At 39.8% G+C, this 12,618-nt stretch overlaps 2 long non-coding RNA genes across 2 annotated transcripts in view; both read left to right on the forward strand.

Annotated features, from left to right (window-relative positions):
- The first annotated feature begins 23 nt into the window (after positions 1-23).
- LOC111268569 (uncharacterized) lies at positions 24-8,520 on the forward strand. Its single transcript, XR_015314285.1, has 5 exons — positions 24-443; positions 3,468-4,367; positions 5,134-6,506; positions 7,327-7,540; positions 7,838-8,520. It is a non-coding gene; the product is annotated as an uncharacterized LOC111268569 (long non-coding RNA).
- Positions 8,521-9,089: 569 nt separating this feature from the next.
- Positions 9,090-12,618, forward strand: part of LOC147752348 (uncharacterized) — an 8,532-nt gene continuing 5,003 nt past the window's right edge. The window contains exons 1-2 of the long non-coding RNA XR_015314286.1: positions 9,090-9,708; positions 10,825-10,928. This is a non-coding gene — a long non-coding RNA (uncharacterized LOC147752348). The remainder of the gene's footprint in view (positions 9,709-10,824; positions 10,929-12,618) is intronic.

The raw sequence follows: 12,618 nt of genomic DNA on the forward strand, positions 1-12,618 counted from the left end.
CTCCGTTACTTTGTGATAAAACTAGAGCTTTTTCAAGCAGTGCAAAGCAATCAGCAGTCAAAGCTTTTTCAAATAATCCCGCGCGTTGAATTCGCTATAGGAGGGTTCGTATTGCACAGATAGCAAGATGTTCATGTCAATGAGCATACACATGCCTAGCTAGCTGGGCGATTTGAGCGACTGCGACGGCTATGCAGATGCGAATTAGACGAATAGACCGTTCTTCGCAGATTCGCGCGCTTGACGCTGCTGTGTTCGAGCTGTCGTCAAGAAGGTGCCGTGCCAAAGGCGTTCTCAGGAGCCGTTGTCTGTATCGATTTGACCCCCTTCCTGTTATCCAACGGAAGGGCGAACTCATTGAAGAACTACGCCCAAAATGTGACTGTCTGTTAGCGAGCAGCATTGCAAACGATCGTGGATAGTTACGTCAATCTAGCAAGCTTGTATGTATATATTTATTACCATTAGTGTCGAGTTAGAAGCGATGACAAGTTTGTTACTTGAAAAATATGCAATTCAAGTTTAGACTGATACAGAGCAATATACAACTCCCGCCAACGACACATACAACACGACCTGCGTAGATGAAGGAGGGTTACCGCAACACCAATCATGTATATATAATTAAGTGGCGCAAATTAAGGCCAATAATAATAATAATATTATAAACTTTATTCTATGGTAGCATCCTGAAAAAGGACGACTTAGTGTTAAGTGTCTACGCTAAGTGAGTCCTAGCTATATTGACCATTTAGCGTTAGGAACTGGGAAAGATGTGCTAGAAACGACAATAGCCTATAATTTGAAGCCAATTATAATAACATTTAATTACACAAGTAATTTTCTTCTACTCTACCATGAGGAGAATATACATTGAATTAACTTGAATATTTCAATAATTCTTTACATTACATTACTCTAAGTATTTTAAGTTACGTATAATCATTTACTGAGGACACCCGATATGTAGCAATTCAACAGAGCAGTGAGGCTGTGCCGCGCGATCATATTTTACATTAGATGATAAGATTATCTTGAATTCTCAATTTCATTTCTAGTTTTTAGATTAATAGATTTAATTTCAGCAGTATTTTCGTCGTCCCGCGATTCCGAGCTCTGCTCGTTCTGACACCTCCACGAATACTACTAACAAAAAAAAAAAAAAAAAAAAAACTAGATCCTTCTGGTCAGAAAATTTAAAGGTTTGCTTGCTGATTCTAAACAAATATATATATATAAGTCGAACTCGTTTTTGTAGACAGTCGTAGTATGAAGGAAGGCTTCGTGGTAACTGGCAAGCCCGATCTTTAGAGAACAACGACAGACGCCTACCAGTCGTCGTTATGGATCCAGATCTGTAATGAAACCTCTCTCATAATTTGAATGCTTACTTTGATAAGGTCAGTTTAGAGACAAGACCAAAAGTCACATCTTCGATATCGTTCCAACGTACGACACAGACATGTGAAGATACCGCATGGGAGGCACAGTTGTAATCATCATTAGTACTTCCAACGTAAAAATCATTCACCCGCGTTAATGTTAAAATTCATAAAGATAAATCAGGGCGTTCAATATTTCAGTGAAAAGGCAAACGCATATTTGTTCGTGGATTCAGCCTGTTCCCATCCGAATCCCAACCAAAACCTCAACTTTCATAAACAAACGTGTGACGGGAATCAAAGCAGACTTCGACCATTTTAATTTTATATTCCTCGAGAGTCACAGGACTTGTGCTCGTCAATGACAATCGGCAAGATTGGTCATAGCATTAAAAAAGTCCTTCTTATAGTTATAGTAGTAGTTAGGCGCTCTTGGAGACTTAATGAAATTTAAGGAAGCATCCTCGACGTGCTTAGTGGCTTTAGATCAGGTATGTCGTCATGCATACGAGGATATCTGACCTTTGGCCTAGGGAGATCCTGATCCGTGTTCATTATAAAAATCAAGTTCAGCGACATGCACTATATGATTGATTGGCTATTCGATATTTGCTTGAATCAGCCTATACTCAGTAAATCTCCATTTCAAAATGAAACGTGTATTAAATTTGATAATATGAAGATGAGAAAACGACTCTGTAATAGTGATGATGCCATGTTGAATCCAACTAACATTGTATAGCAGCAGAAGAGTATTTAATAACCTGAAATGAATCTTCCTCCCAGCGTTTATTAGAGTTAAGTTCAAGTTCTCTTAATTTGGCGTATTTAATGCGGCGTGATCGTCTTTCTTATTTATGAAGGGAACTACAATAATATCTATTTAACGCAGTTATTAATGCTACGATACCTAAGAGATTATCACATATCCACCCCTTCAACAACAGAGTCCATTAGCTGACCAGTCGACCCAAATGAATAAACTAACATGTCTAAGAAGTCCTGTCTAGTTTCGTAGAAAAAGCTTTTCAGATTTTTAAAATCAGCTTACGTTAACATATAATGTATATATTAAATCAGTTGGAAATATGTATCTAAAAAAAATGGCTTCGAATGCTCCAAGATAAGTAAGCATAAATATTATGATGTAATGGCAGATGTAAGCTGCGAACGTTCGTGGGGTATCTCTGGTCAAGGTTTTCGAACGTGTTAGCAGATAGCAAAAAATTCGGAGAGAATCTCCAAGAAAATAAGGACATTTCGATCAATTTAATTGGCTTTGCGCCACATAATAATGTATATATATATCGTCAGCAGTATACTTCAATCACGTTAGCAGAAGCGGAGACAATTTAAACTGATGAATTTTTTAGGCTTCACGTTGGGCCTATTCATGATGCCTCATCTTTAGAAACGTGAAATATAGCTTATGTTAAGCAATAAGAGCCTCAGTTTCGCAACTAGTAATGCTATTAGATAAGCTCAGCTTAAGCAATCGTGGGTCAGCCGATAGATCGATTTGAATCGGATTTCGCCAGCTTAACACATAAATGGTCGTTTCTACTTTCATGTTTTGATCGTTATAACCGTTATGATTATATTTAATTAGACACGCCAAATAGTTAGTCAGGCAGCTTGGACCATCTATAGAAACTCATCGCAAAGAGCATTCTGGGTAACATTATTGGATTGTATGATTGAAGGTAGCATGCAGAGAAAAAATCGGCAAGATGTCGTATAGGCGCTCGGAAAGTGTTTTATCTCGAAATCAGTTTCGTCACTCGAATATAACAGATATGTGTCCAGTTTTTAGTAGAAATAGGTGCTTTCAAAGGTTAGACATCTACATGATAAAACGTTCATCCAGACATGGTTCGAGCCAGAAGAAGAGGTGCTAAGGAACATCAGCTTACGTAGAGATAGAAAAATCTAAACGAGTTCTGCCACGCGAAAGAATAAATTTTATTTACGTAACTGTTATTCATTTTCATCATCTCATTGAGTTCTTGCTCACCGTAAACAAATTGAGATCGCCTATATCCGTTGCGTACCTCAGCTAAGTGGCAAATACGTATGTTTTTTCAGAGCTAAAGCGGAGGCAAGCCGCGTGAGGCTGAGGGTTCAGTCGGCTGCCAGTAAATCCAATTCGGACGAGTCAAAAGAAAGACCTATCTCATTTTGCTCTGCCATTCTGAGTCACGTGATTTATAAAACCGGCCAAGGCATAGAGCATCGGTTGGATGGTGTATGCGGCATTGAAAATCAGCCTTCCCAGCGTTATCGTATTATACTTCTGAGAATTGTTGCTAGATTTCATAGTATTTATTACGGGAAGTCTACAGGTGGCCAATGCTAAGGTCAAAAACTTCTTTTCACTCATGTATTCTATTCGATTCCCTCGGCTCTCACCGTGTTTCCGATTCAAGAGCGCTCATAGGCGGGCTTTTCAAAGGCAGTAGTGGCGTTTCGCCCCCAACCGATTGCATACAAAAGCGCAAGGAGTAAATATATTACAACCTGAAGACTGTTTAAACTAGAATTATTCTTCCCTTTCAGATTGTAATCATAAAAGAATGCTTTTATTTAGGTAATAGTAACGTAAAAGGTACAAAAAGAAACAGTGGCTTAGGTGTTATCAAAACGTTCTGCACTTGTTTAACTATTACTCCTCTGGATTTATTGTTTCGACAGTGAAACATTCATAGGGTCTACCGCATCTACAGGAATAGGTGCAAACTATTCTTTTGCAGAGTCCATTTTAGAACAGATCATACATTAGGTTTGAAACTGAGACTTCAAGGGGTAAGATACTCAAGCAGATACGTTGATAATTAGGTGCAAAGACGTTAAGTCAGGAGCCCACTTGGGTTAATTTATGTATCCTTCATTCATTCGTCTATCATCAATTCTAATGATCTTCCGCTAGTTCGTCGTCTGTAGCCAATGGGGCTGTGAATTCGAAGTTGAGGACGTCAATTAAACTAGGTAATGTTATATTTGATGCCTGATTTCCTTCTGACAGCAGCTTACGCACAATGTATTTTCAGCTGCTCCGACCAGACTGGTGGTCACAACCTGATTTAATCTAGTTAGGATATGTTCTTGAAATGATGACTTATCATGCTTGGTAACGCTCGGTAATCCTATTTAGCTATGCTCCACACATGCACATAACTTCTAACTTCGATTTTGTACATGTCAAACTATAATATTGATTTAATATAACACATTCATATATATATATATATATATATATATAGGAAGGAATGTTATGCGAACTACCGCATCGCACGTTGCAAGGATCTCTTCACACCTTTTTCCCTTTTCGATTATACAATCGGCCCTATCTATTTAGCTCTGTCTATAAAAACCTGTTACTATTACGACTGTTTGTATACGCACGTACGAGTGAGCGATCGAGTGATCAAGTAAGCAATACCTTGCGGATCTGAGGACTCTTTGATTTTCTGTCTGGCCGTTTATCTTCCTTGGCGTCTATATGTATTTATACAAAAGCGTATAGTTTTGTCCTTGTGTGCAGGTCTCAATCATATAGGGGCATAGCTGGATGCGTCGCACTGATATTCCAGTTCTGCATTGCGGTTGCAATCAACCGATGTTGTTAACGGCGATAATTTTCCTACTATATTCAGCTAATAGTAGAAGCACGAACGAGCACCAGCAATAACAGCTGCTGGCACCATCATGATTTCTATATGCAACTGCTTATTCCTTACTTTGGCCATCTTAGAAACCACGACCGGAACGGACGACGATCGACGGCCTGTTTTTCAACCAACGCCTGGACGACTAATCGTAAGCCAATGAATGCCAGCAACATTTCAAAATCTCGCCGGTTCAAGCAGCGATCACAATGATGATTATATTTATGATGGTAAAGATCGTGGTGGTAGCGCTCGTGGCGATGTCTCAGTCGTTTGCTAGCGAAGCGCCGGTGGTAGGATCCGACGCAGCGGTAGACGCGCGCATCCTCCGCCCGTCCGCCTGCTTTCTCACCCGGCCATTTACAGCCACTGTGTGCGAGACAGTATCGAAAGACGTCGACGGGGACGACTACGAATGATGTTAGTTCCTAACAACAATGTTAGCGGTCATAATTATAGTAGCAGTAGTAGTAGTAGCAACTCGTTGCTTTGATACCGTCCGTCAATTGCGTGTTGGGGACAGTGGCGTTGATGTGCCAACCAGCGCCACTTCGACAACAACACCGTAACACAACAAGCTTGACCCTAACCAAAAGTCATCGCTGCTGCTATAGCCATCGTTACCGAAGCAGCTACAATTGCCACTGACGAAGCTGATTCATTGCTATCTTTGCCGCTACCGCCGGCGGTTCAAGTATCCCCTCAATGACGACCTCCGTGTTGTCTCAGTGTTGGCCAGCCGATATTGTCGCTTTAGATGTATCAATTGTGTTATCCTTATGAATATTATTATTACTATTGCGATTATCCGTAGCGCATATACGGATAGGCAAGTCGAATTTTAAGCTGCTCTTCTACGACAGCCATAGAAACAACTGCTATCACTGCCGATACGAAGATTTTTACCCCCAAAACAACACTACGGGAACACGACTTTGTCGGCTTTGCGACGCCAAAGGCTTCGATACGATTCAACTATGGCGTACAACAGTTTGCATGTACGTCGAATGCTGTTAATATAGTACCGACGAAGTACCACGTGGACAGTGGCTCGACAATAACCATTTCAACAGTGGCTTGACCTAAAACGAAGACCCGTAACAGCTTCCTAGAAGAAGAAACGTGTGGGTTGAGACGATCCTGTCTGACCGGGCAAATCTGGGCAAAACAGTGATATAACAACGAACAGACGAATAAACATGGACGGTAAACTTTCCAGCTGTGCTCTACAGCGGATATGACTACTGATCATTAAAGACAGGGACATTACTCGACCGCGGTTGAGGATGAACACACAAAACGTATCGATCAGACTGCTAAACTAGATCAGTACTGGCTACGATTAGGTCCAATCGAAGACTGCTCGGAAGAAGGAAGCCAATAAACAGAAATATGGGTTTTGTCATTGGACACACCACTCAGCATGTTAAGCACGGGTTGAGCGGACGTAAACGTACAGGTCAGAGTGACCCTGCACTTGGGATTTTGCTTTTAATAACTAGTTATATCGATTCAAATTGTTTTTTAAAACACTTTACTGTAAATTTGAGATATTTGAAATAGTGATCAGCAACTTTTACCTAGAAATTGTTGATTATCTACCAATACGCAAAAAATTCAAGTTCCAGCGGTTTATGCCGGTCCATGAAATTATTAAGACAACGGCGACCGTGATACAAATGATCTAGCATATATATATATATATATATATCCAATAGGAACTATTAGAATTCAGTTATGCTGTCAGTGAACATCCACCATTACTCTAAAACGACTTAGTTTCAATTATTGCCACGAGTATATTTCTCGGTTGTTTATCTTTATCTACTTTTATATATTTATCTATTTTATATCTAACTTGAAGTTAAGTCATCATTAAATGAAGTATTACTATACGGCTGCTAGGTGCTATATGGTGAAGAAGATAGTATTATCTTCAAATATGTTGTTTTCAACAGTAATACTAATAGTCACGGAATATGATATCAAGTGCCTTTAATGTTTCTCAATCAATGTTGTTAGCTATATGGTAGGATTTGCCTATCGACAGTAACGTTATGCAGTATATAGGAACAAAAACTTTCAAGTTGTAACACAGTTGGATTAAGGGTACTAGCTTAACACAAAAGCCGCTAACAGGAACTATTTCTGCCGCCACAGTAGAAAATTCAGTCATTCTATTTGTTACCGTGAGTCAAGGACATATTGCGTTACGCAACACTGTATGGTAACAATAATAATAAGCATTTACTAAGATTATTTTTGTTAATACATTTTAGGTGGAAGCGCCGTTGTTTCGTGTTGCAAATGTTTCCCATTTACGAACGGAAAGGTCTCTACAAAGAGTAGTCTTTGTTGAGGTTACAGAGCGTCGAGTTTACGTACCTTGATAACAATTTGCCCCCTCCCCCCTCCCGAGGATCGACATCCTTGGGCAATAAGCCGACTGACCTTGTGGCCACCGGATAGAGCCAAGTACAAAGCATACCTTCGGTAATCATCAGCGTTGTCACTGTCATTAAAATTAACGCATATCTTGATGGCCTTCCTGGAAATGGGAACATTGCATGGTCGTTATGGAAATCTGTGTAGCAATTAAATTACAAGTCCCAATTTGTTTATCTGAAGTATTATCGTTACTTTTATTTATATTTGTTAGACGCTCAATATACGCATTTTTACATAAAATTCCGGTTTGAACAAGGAATTGCCCAACGTTGTCGCAAACGCGAGCGTTTCACAATACCAGACGGTGTATTTACGCGGTGATTATTGTTCTTATCTCTGCAGGCATTTATAAGTCGCCGGAGAAAGCATAATACCATTCGCTATCTGCGAAAAAAACGTCTGAAGACACTGACAGATCGATTCAGACCATGCACACTGGGTAACCAAGCAGGCTTGCCTCAGCCATTGCGCGCTGAACAAACCACCTGTTCATACGGAAAGTATAAACAAGCAATAAGTTTGGGTTATTATTTCCCACAGGTATGCGTATAGGATATTATATAAAAAATGGCAAGTATTGACGTGAACGATTAAAACGTCTAACAATGCACACCGTTTTCTGGCTAGCGAGCTTGTTAAATCTAACTTCAAAATACCCTACCTGTTAGACCATCTGATTATTATTAGAAAATTGGATGGACGTCTGTCTGCGGTGCAATTCTTTTAGATATCCTACTATTCACCTCAGTAGGATTTTATCTGTATCGGCTTTTTCACAGCCTGCCATTTCGTGGACCTATTCTATTTACAGCATGGCAGGCCAATGTAATTAGAGAGGCTTCGTAAGGAAGGCTTTCGGAATGAGATAATGAAAAATTGAATATATAAATATTTCAAATCGATGAAGCTTTAGTATGACTTGTGCTAATACTACGTCAACGATCTTCTCGAAGAGTTGTACCATGTTTCGATAGGAAGATGACGGTTCCAGCAAGTAAAAAAATGTTTATATTTTTTAAAGTATCGTTGGCTGGGTCTTTGATTCTAAAGCTAGTTTATGTGTGCCCTTTCACTGCTGTGAACTACTTAATTTCATGTAATGTTAAAAAGATACTTTCTTTTCGATTTTGCCGAATCGGTGTAGCAAGTAGATCCATGAGCAACTAATCCACACGAAGAACTTTATTCTATGATGACTTACTAACCGTTGAAAGGCAGTTGTTGGTTTAACTCTATAGGTTAACGTTCACTAGCAGTCTTAGATATACGCCTTGCTCCTTTATAATAAATAAGTTCTCTATTTGGAACAGAGCTAACTTGAGACCGTCCAAATAGCTATACAACTATGCGTATCACTTAATTACTTTTCACTTTATGTATCGTTACTATTTTCGTCGCTAAAGGCGATCAATATTTTTGTTACTTACTCTTATTGTTATTCTTGAAATGCTACTTTAGCTAAAGGAGCCTATCTCCTCTCAAAATCATAGTTCCGATTTTACTGTTTTTCTGTATTCGCCCTGCGCCCCCGGTGGGCGTGTGCGTTTTTTGACCGTACTAGATCCAGAAATCTGGCTCCTAGGCATTAACAACACACGCCGATTAACGCTTTCAGAAACTCTTTTGGGAGGCGTTAAGTAAAGTCCGTACGTAGTCCATTTATCCGGTATTCTTATTTTGTTTTGGATAAGATGTCGAATACCTTACAGGCCCGAACTAAAACGCTATAATATAGTAATGTGATATTTGAACTTCCCCTCCATGAATCAAGTACTGAAAGGCCATGCCAACCTAATACACTATGAAAGCGTCTCGAAAAGAGGTCGTTATTGCCAAAAATATGTGCACGATTTCGCATTATATTCTGAATTCTATAGCCTTGCAAGGGCAAATCTGAAAGCCTATTTTGCTATTTCGAATAAAAGGCGTTCAGGTAATGACAGGCTCTTTTTAACTCTACTGAGACTACTCTGCTAGTATTTCTAAACTCTGCTGCGTGTGCCTTCTAGAAGCCTGAATCACAAGATCTGTTCGATTCAATTTATTACGGTAACCCACTGGAATGAATATGGGACGCATTGGATGCGACTTGGCTGAAGGTATATTCCTTACGTTCCGCCCATTGACGTGCATCGGCGTGTGGGGCGAAAAGCTACGAGGAAGCTAGTTGATCGGCCTTCAGAATGGCCCTCATGGCCGCGCGTCACACTACAGTAAATACATTACATTCGATGCAGTCGTTCCATTTCAACGCATTCTACTTAAGCCGCTTTTAGTTAACGCACTACCTTTATTTACACAATTTCACTCACCGATATTTATTCGAAACATAGAATATACTGTGCATGACTAAAAAATTCTGAGTATCCAACTCTCTACTGGCAGATTTCACTACCGTTAACGGTGGTACACGATTTGATAACGCGGACTGAACGTTGCCGCCCCGTAGGGCAATCATGGATGCCGTTTTGTATGCTGCCAACGCGGGAATTGTCCTAGAGTCATTGACATCGGGCGTAAGAGCGCCTTGTTTCGGCAGCTGGCAGCAAATAGGTTGTGTAATGCCTGAACTTCCACGTACATCGAAGGATGTAAAAATTTGCGATACTTTAACGAATAGCTGTTTTGTACCATGAAGCTGTCCGAGGTGCGCTGAGCTACCCGAAGGGCATTGGAATAAAAGATAGAGTCGAATAGAGTCGTAAGCTATGATTTCAATTGAGTCGGTGTATATATATCTATTCAGGTACTTCAAGAGACATACAGGACTGCCTGCTTAACTAATACGTGGACCTGTAGTGTAACCAAAGAGCCCAAAGGACGACCATTTTTGTTGATATTCACAGCGGGATGTTTTGATAGAGCGAATAGTTCCAATGATATTGACCGTGTATATATATATAGGGCTTGAACTTCGGCGTTTAATAAGTCGAAGCAACTTTTGCTTCGGTTCAACACTTTTTGATCTTACCTACTAAGTAATCTTCAAAATCAATGGGTTCACTTATCGAGTAAGCGGTATTGCTTGCGTGATCAGTAGGCGCTGAACGGCAGCTTCCGCAAATAGGTTAACTCTCTAGTTTCATTTGAATTGTTCATTTGGTCATCGAAACATCTAGTTAGCCTTCGGAACCAGCTCTTTTTATGACACATTGTTCGACTTTCGAGTACGATACATTCACATTGTACCCATTTATCAAGGCGGTTCGAAATTGTCCCGCTGTTCAATCATACAGCGTATATAATAAGGTACGTGAATTTAACAATTTAAAATAGTACGCGAAACGAAAACAATGATATAAATATGAATCCATATATGTTTGTTACAGTAACTAGTCGTGTGGATACGATCCGGTGCGAACGTTAGGTCCGTTGTCAGCTTACTACCCGTGACTCCACCCATTTTTGCTGGCAGCGTCGTTTGCTATTGATCGTAAGTAACAATTATTTGAATGAGACCATCGGGTAAAAGGGTCTACCAAAAGAGCGTGCTCACATATCTCATAAGTATGGAAAAAAAATGCTTTCCGTATGATAACAACGTGTAATCGTCATTGGAAAATCGGCGTGCACTTCTCTGGTGTTCCCGAAAGACACCTATGTATAGTACTTTATACGTATGCTGTTTGTTCAGGAAATCAGAGCCTAAACTCAGGTATGGTTGAATTGACTCTGACAAGACATTGACGAACGCTAGGATTTCGTTAGCAGGCGCCAGTCACTTTGTGCATCTTGCTTCAAAGGCCAGCCCATGTCTCTACACATCTGTATAAGATTGCAACGGAAATTTTGATTATCCTGTGAATTAGATTACGTTACAAGTTAAATTATCAACGTACCCTTATAATAACGATTTGTCATCTCTATTTTCTCTTCCTCAACTGTTTTAGAAGGCAGTAATAGCGTGCTTTAGACGATCATTTTGTGAGTTAGCCAGCGCTTTCCGGGACGTAGGAGTTTGCTTTGTTTCTTCCGGATGCCCTTGAGAATGTTGAGAAAAATGAAGGTCAGAAACATCTGCTCAGTTTTCGCGCATTCATAGGTACCGATGATGATGATGATGATTATTATTGTCGTTTCTATCTGTGTCTGATTCACTTGACCGTTCGAGCTTTTCATTTTACAACTAGGATCAGTCCAGCAAACCAGTGTCAGTTCGAGCGCTTGCGTACAAACCGAGCAGCCAGTCGCTATGTATCGGTAAAAACCGTCGAGACGTTTGCGACGCGCTACAGTATGTTTTCCTCTTTTGCGGTACGATCCGTTCGCACCGCTAAACGAATTCAGACGAGGAACACATTCTGTACTGCGACAGCTGCCACTCGGCATCTTACGTTACTATACATATTTTGCGATATAGTCTAAATATTAGATTCGAGCATCTTGTTCAAATGAGAAGTTAATTAAAGTTGAATTGTGCTTGACCAATCCAAGTAACATCGTTTTAAACAAGCTATAATACAGGCGTGTCCTTGCACATGTAGATTTACACGTCTCCGATTTTTTTGTGATAATCTAAGGGTGATTCGCCACCTTGACTTATATGCGTACTACACTATTTGCAGACTTAACGCAGTAACAGGTCTGATTCGCAAAAAAACAGTTTGTCTTCTACAAAAAACCTACTGCAAGGGTTCTTCGTTTAACTAAAAAATCAGTTTCTAGCCATGTTTATGTTTCGACGCGCGTATTGATCGCCACCAATTAAGTCAGAAGGCTTAATGGGTGGTATCAGCTTCTTCAGTCTAGCATGGATATAGCAGGATTTAGATTAGATAGAATGATCGCTGGCTTGCTTGTTCGTTCTCCCCATTGGGAGAAAATTCAAGTTCTATGAATGTTATATCCTTTGAAAGAGACATCGTAGAAAGACGTATCTATCAACGAGGTAGTTTATTTGGCTGGTTTGTGTGGCTGTAAACTGGAGATAGCTACTTAACTTAATCGTCAACTCTGCATGCACCTTACGCGCTCGTTCCTACGGTGCTACTAAGGTTAGGCTTAACTACCTGGCTGTGAATTCTAAAACAAAAATTTGCGGCTATACGCATTAGATTACAATATATATATATATATATATATTATATATATATATATATATATATTGTAATCTAATGCGTATA

This window comes from Varroa jacobsoni, unplaced genomic scaffold (genome assembly GCF_002532875.2).
Source record: "Varroa jacobsoni isolate VJ856 unplaced genomic scaffold, vjacob_1.0 scaffold_1302, whole genome shotgun sequence".
NCBI lineage: Eukaryota > Metazoa > Arthropoda > Arachnida > Mesostigmata > Varroidae > Varroa > Varroa jacobsoni.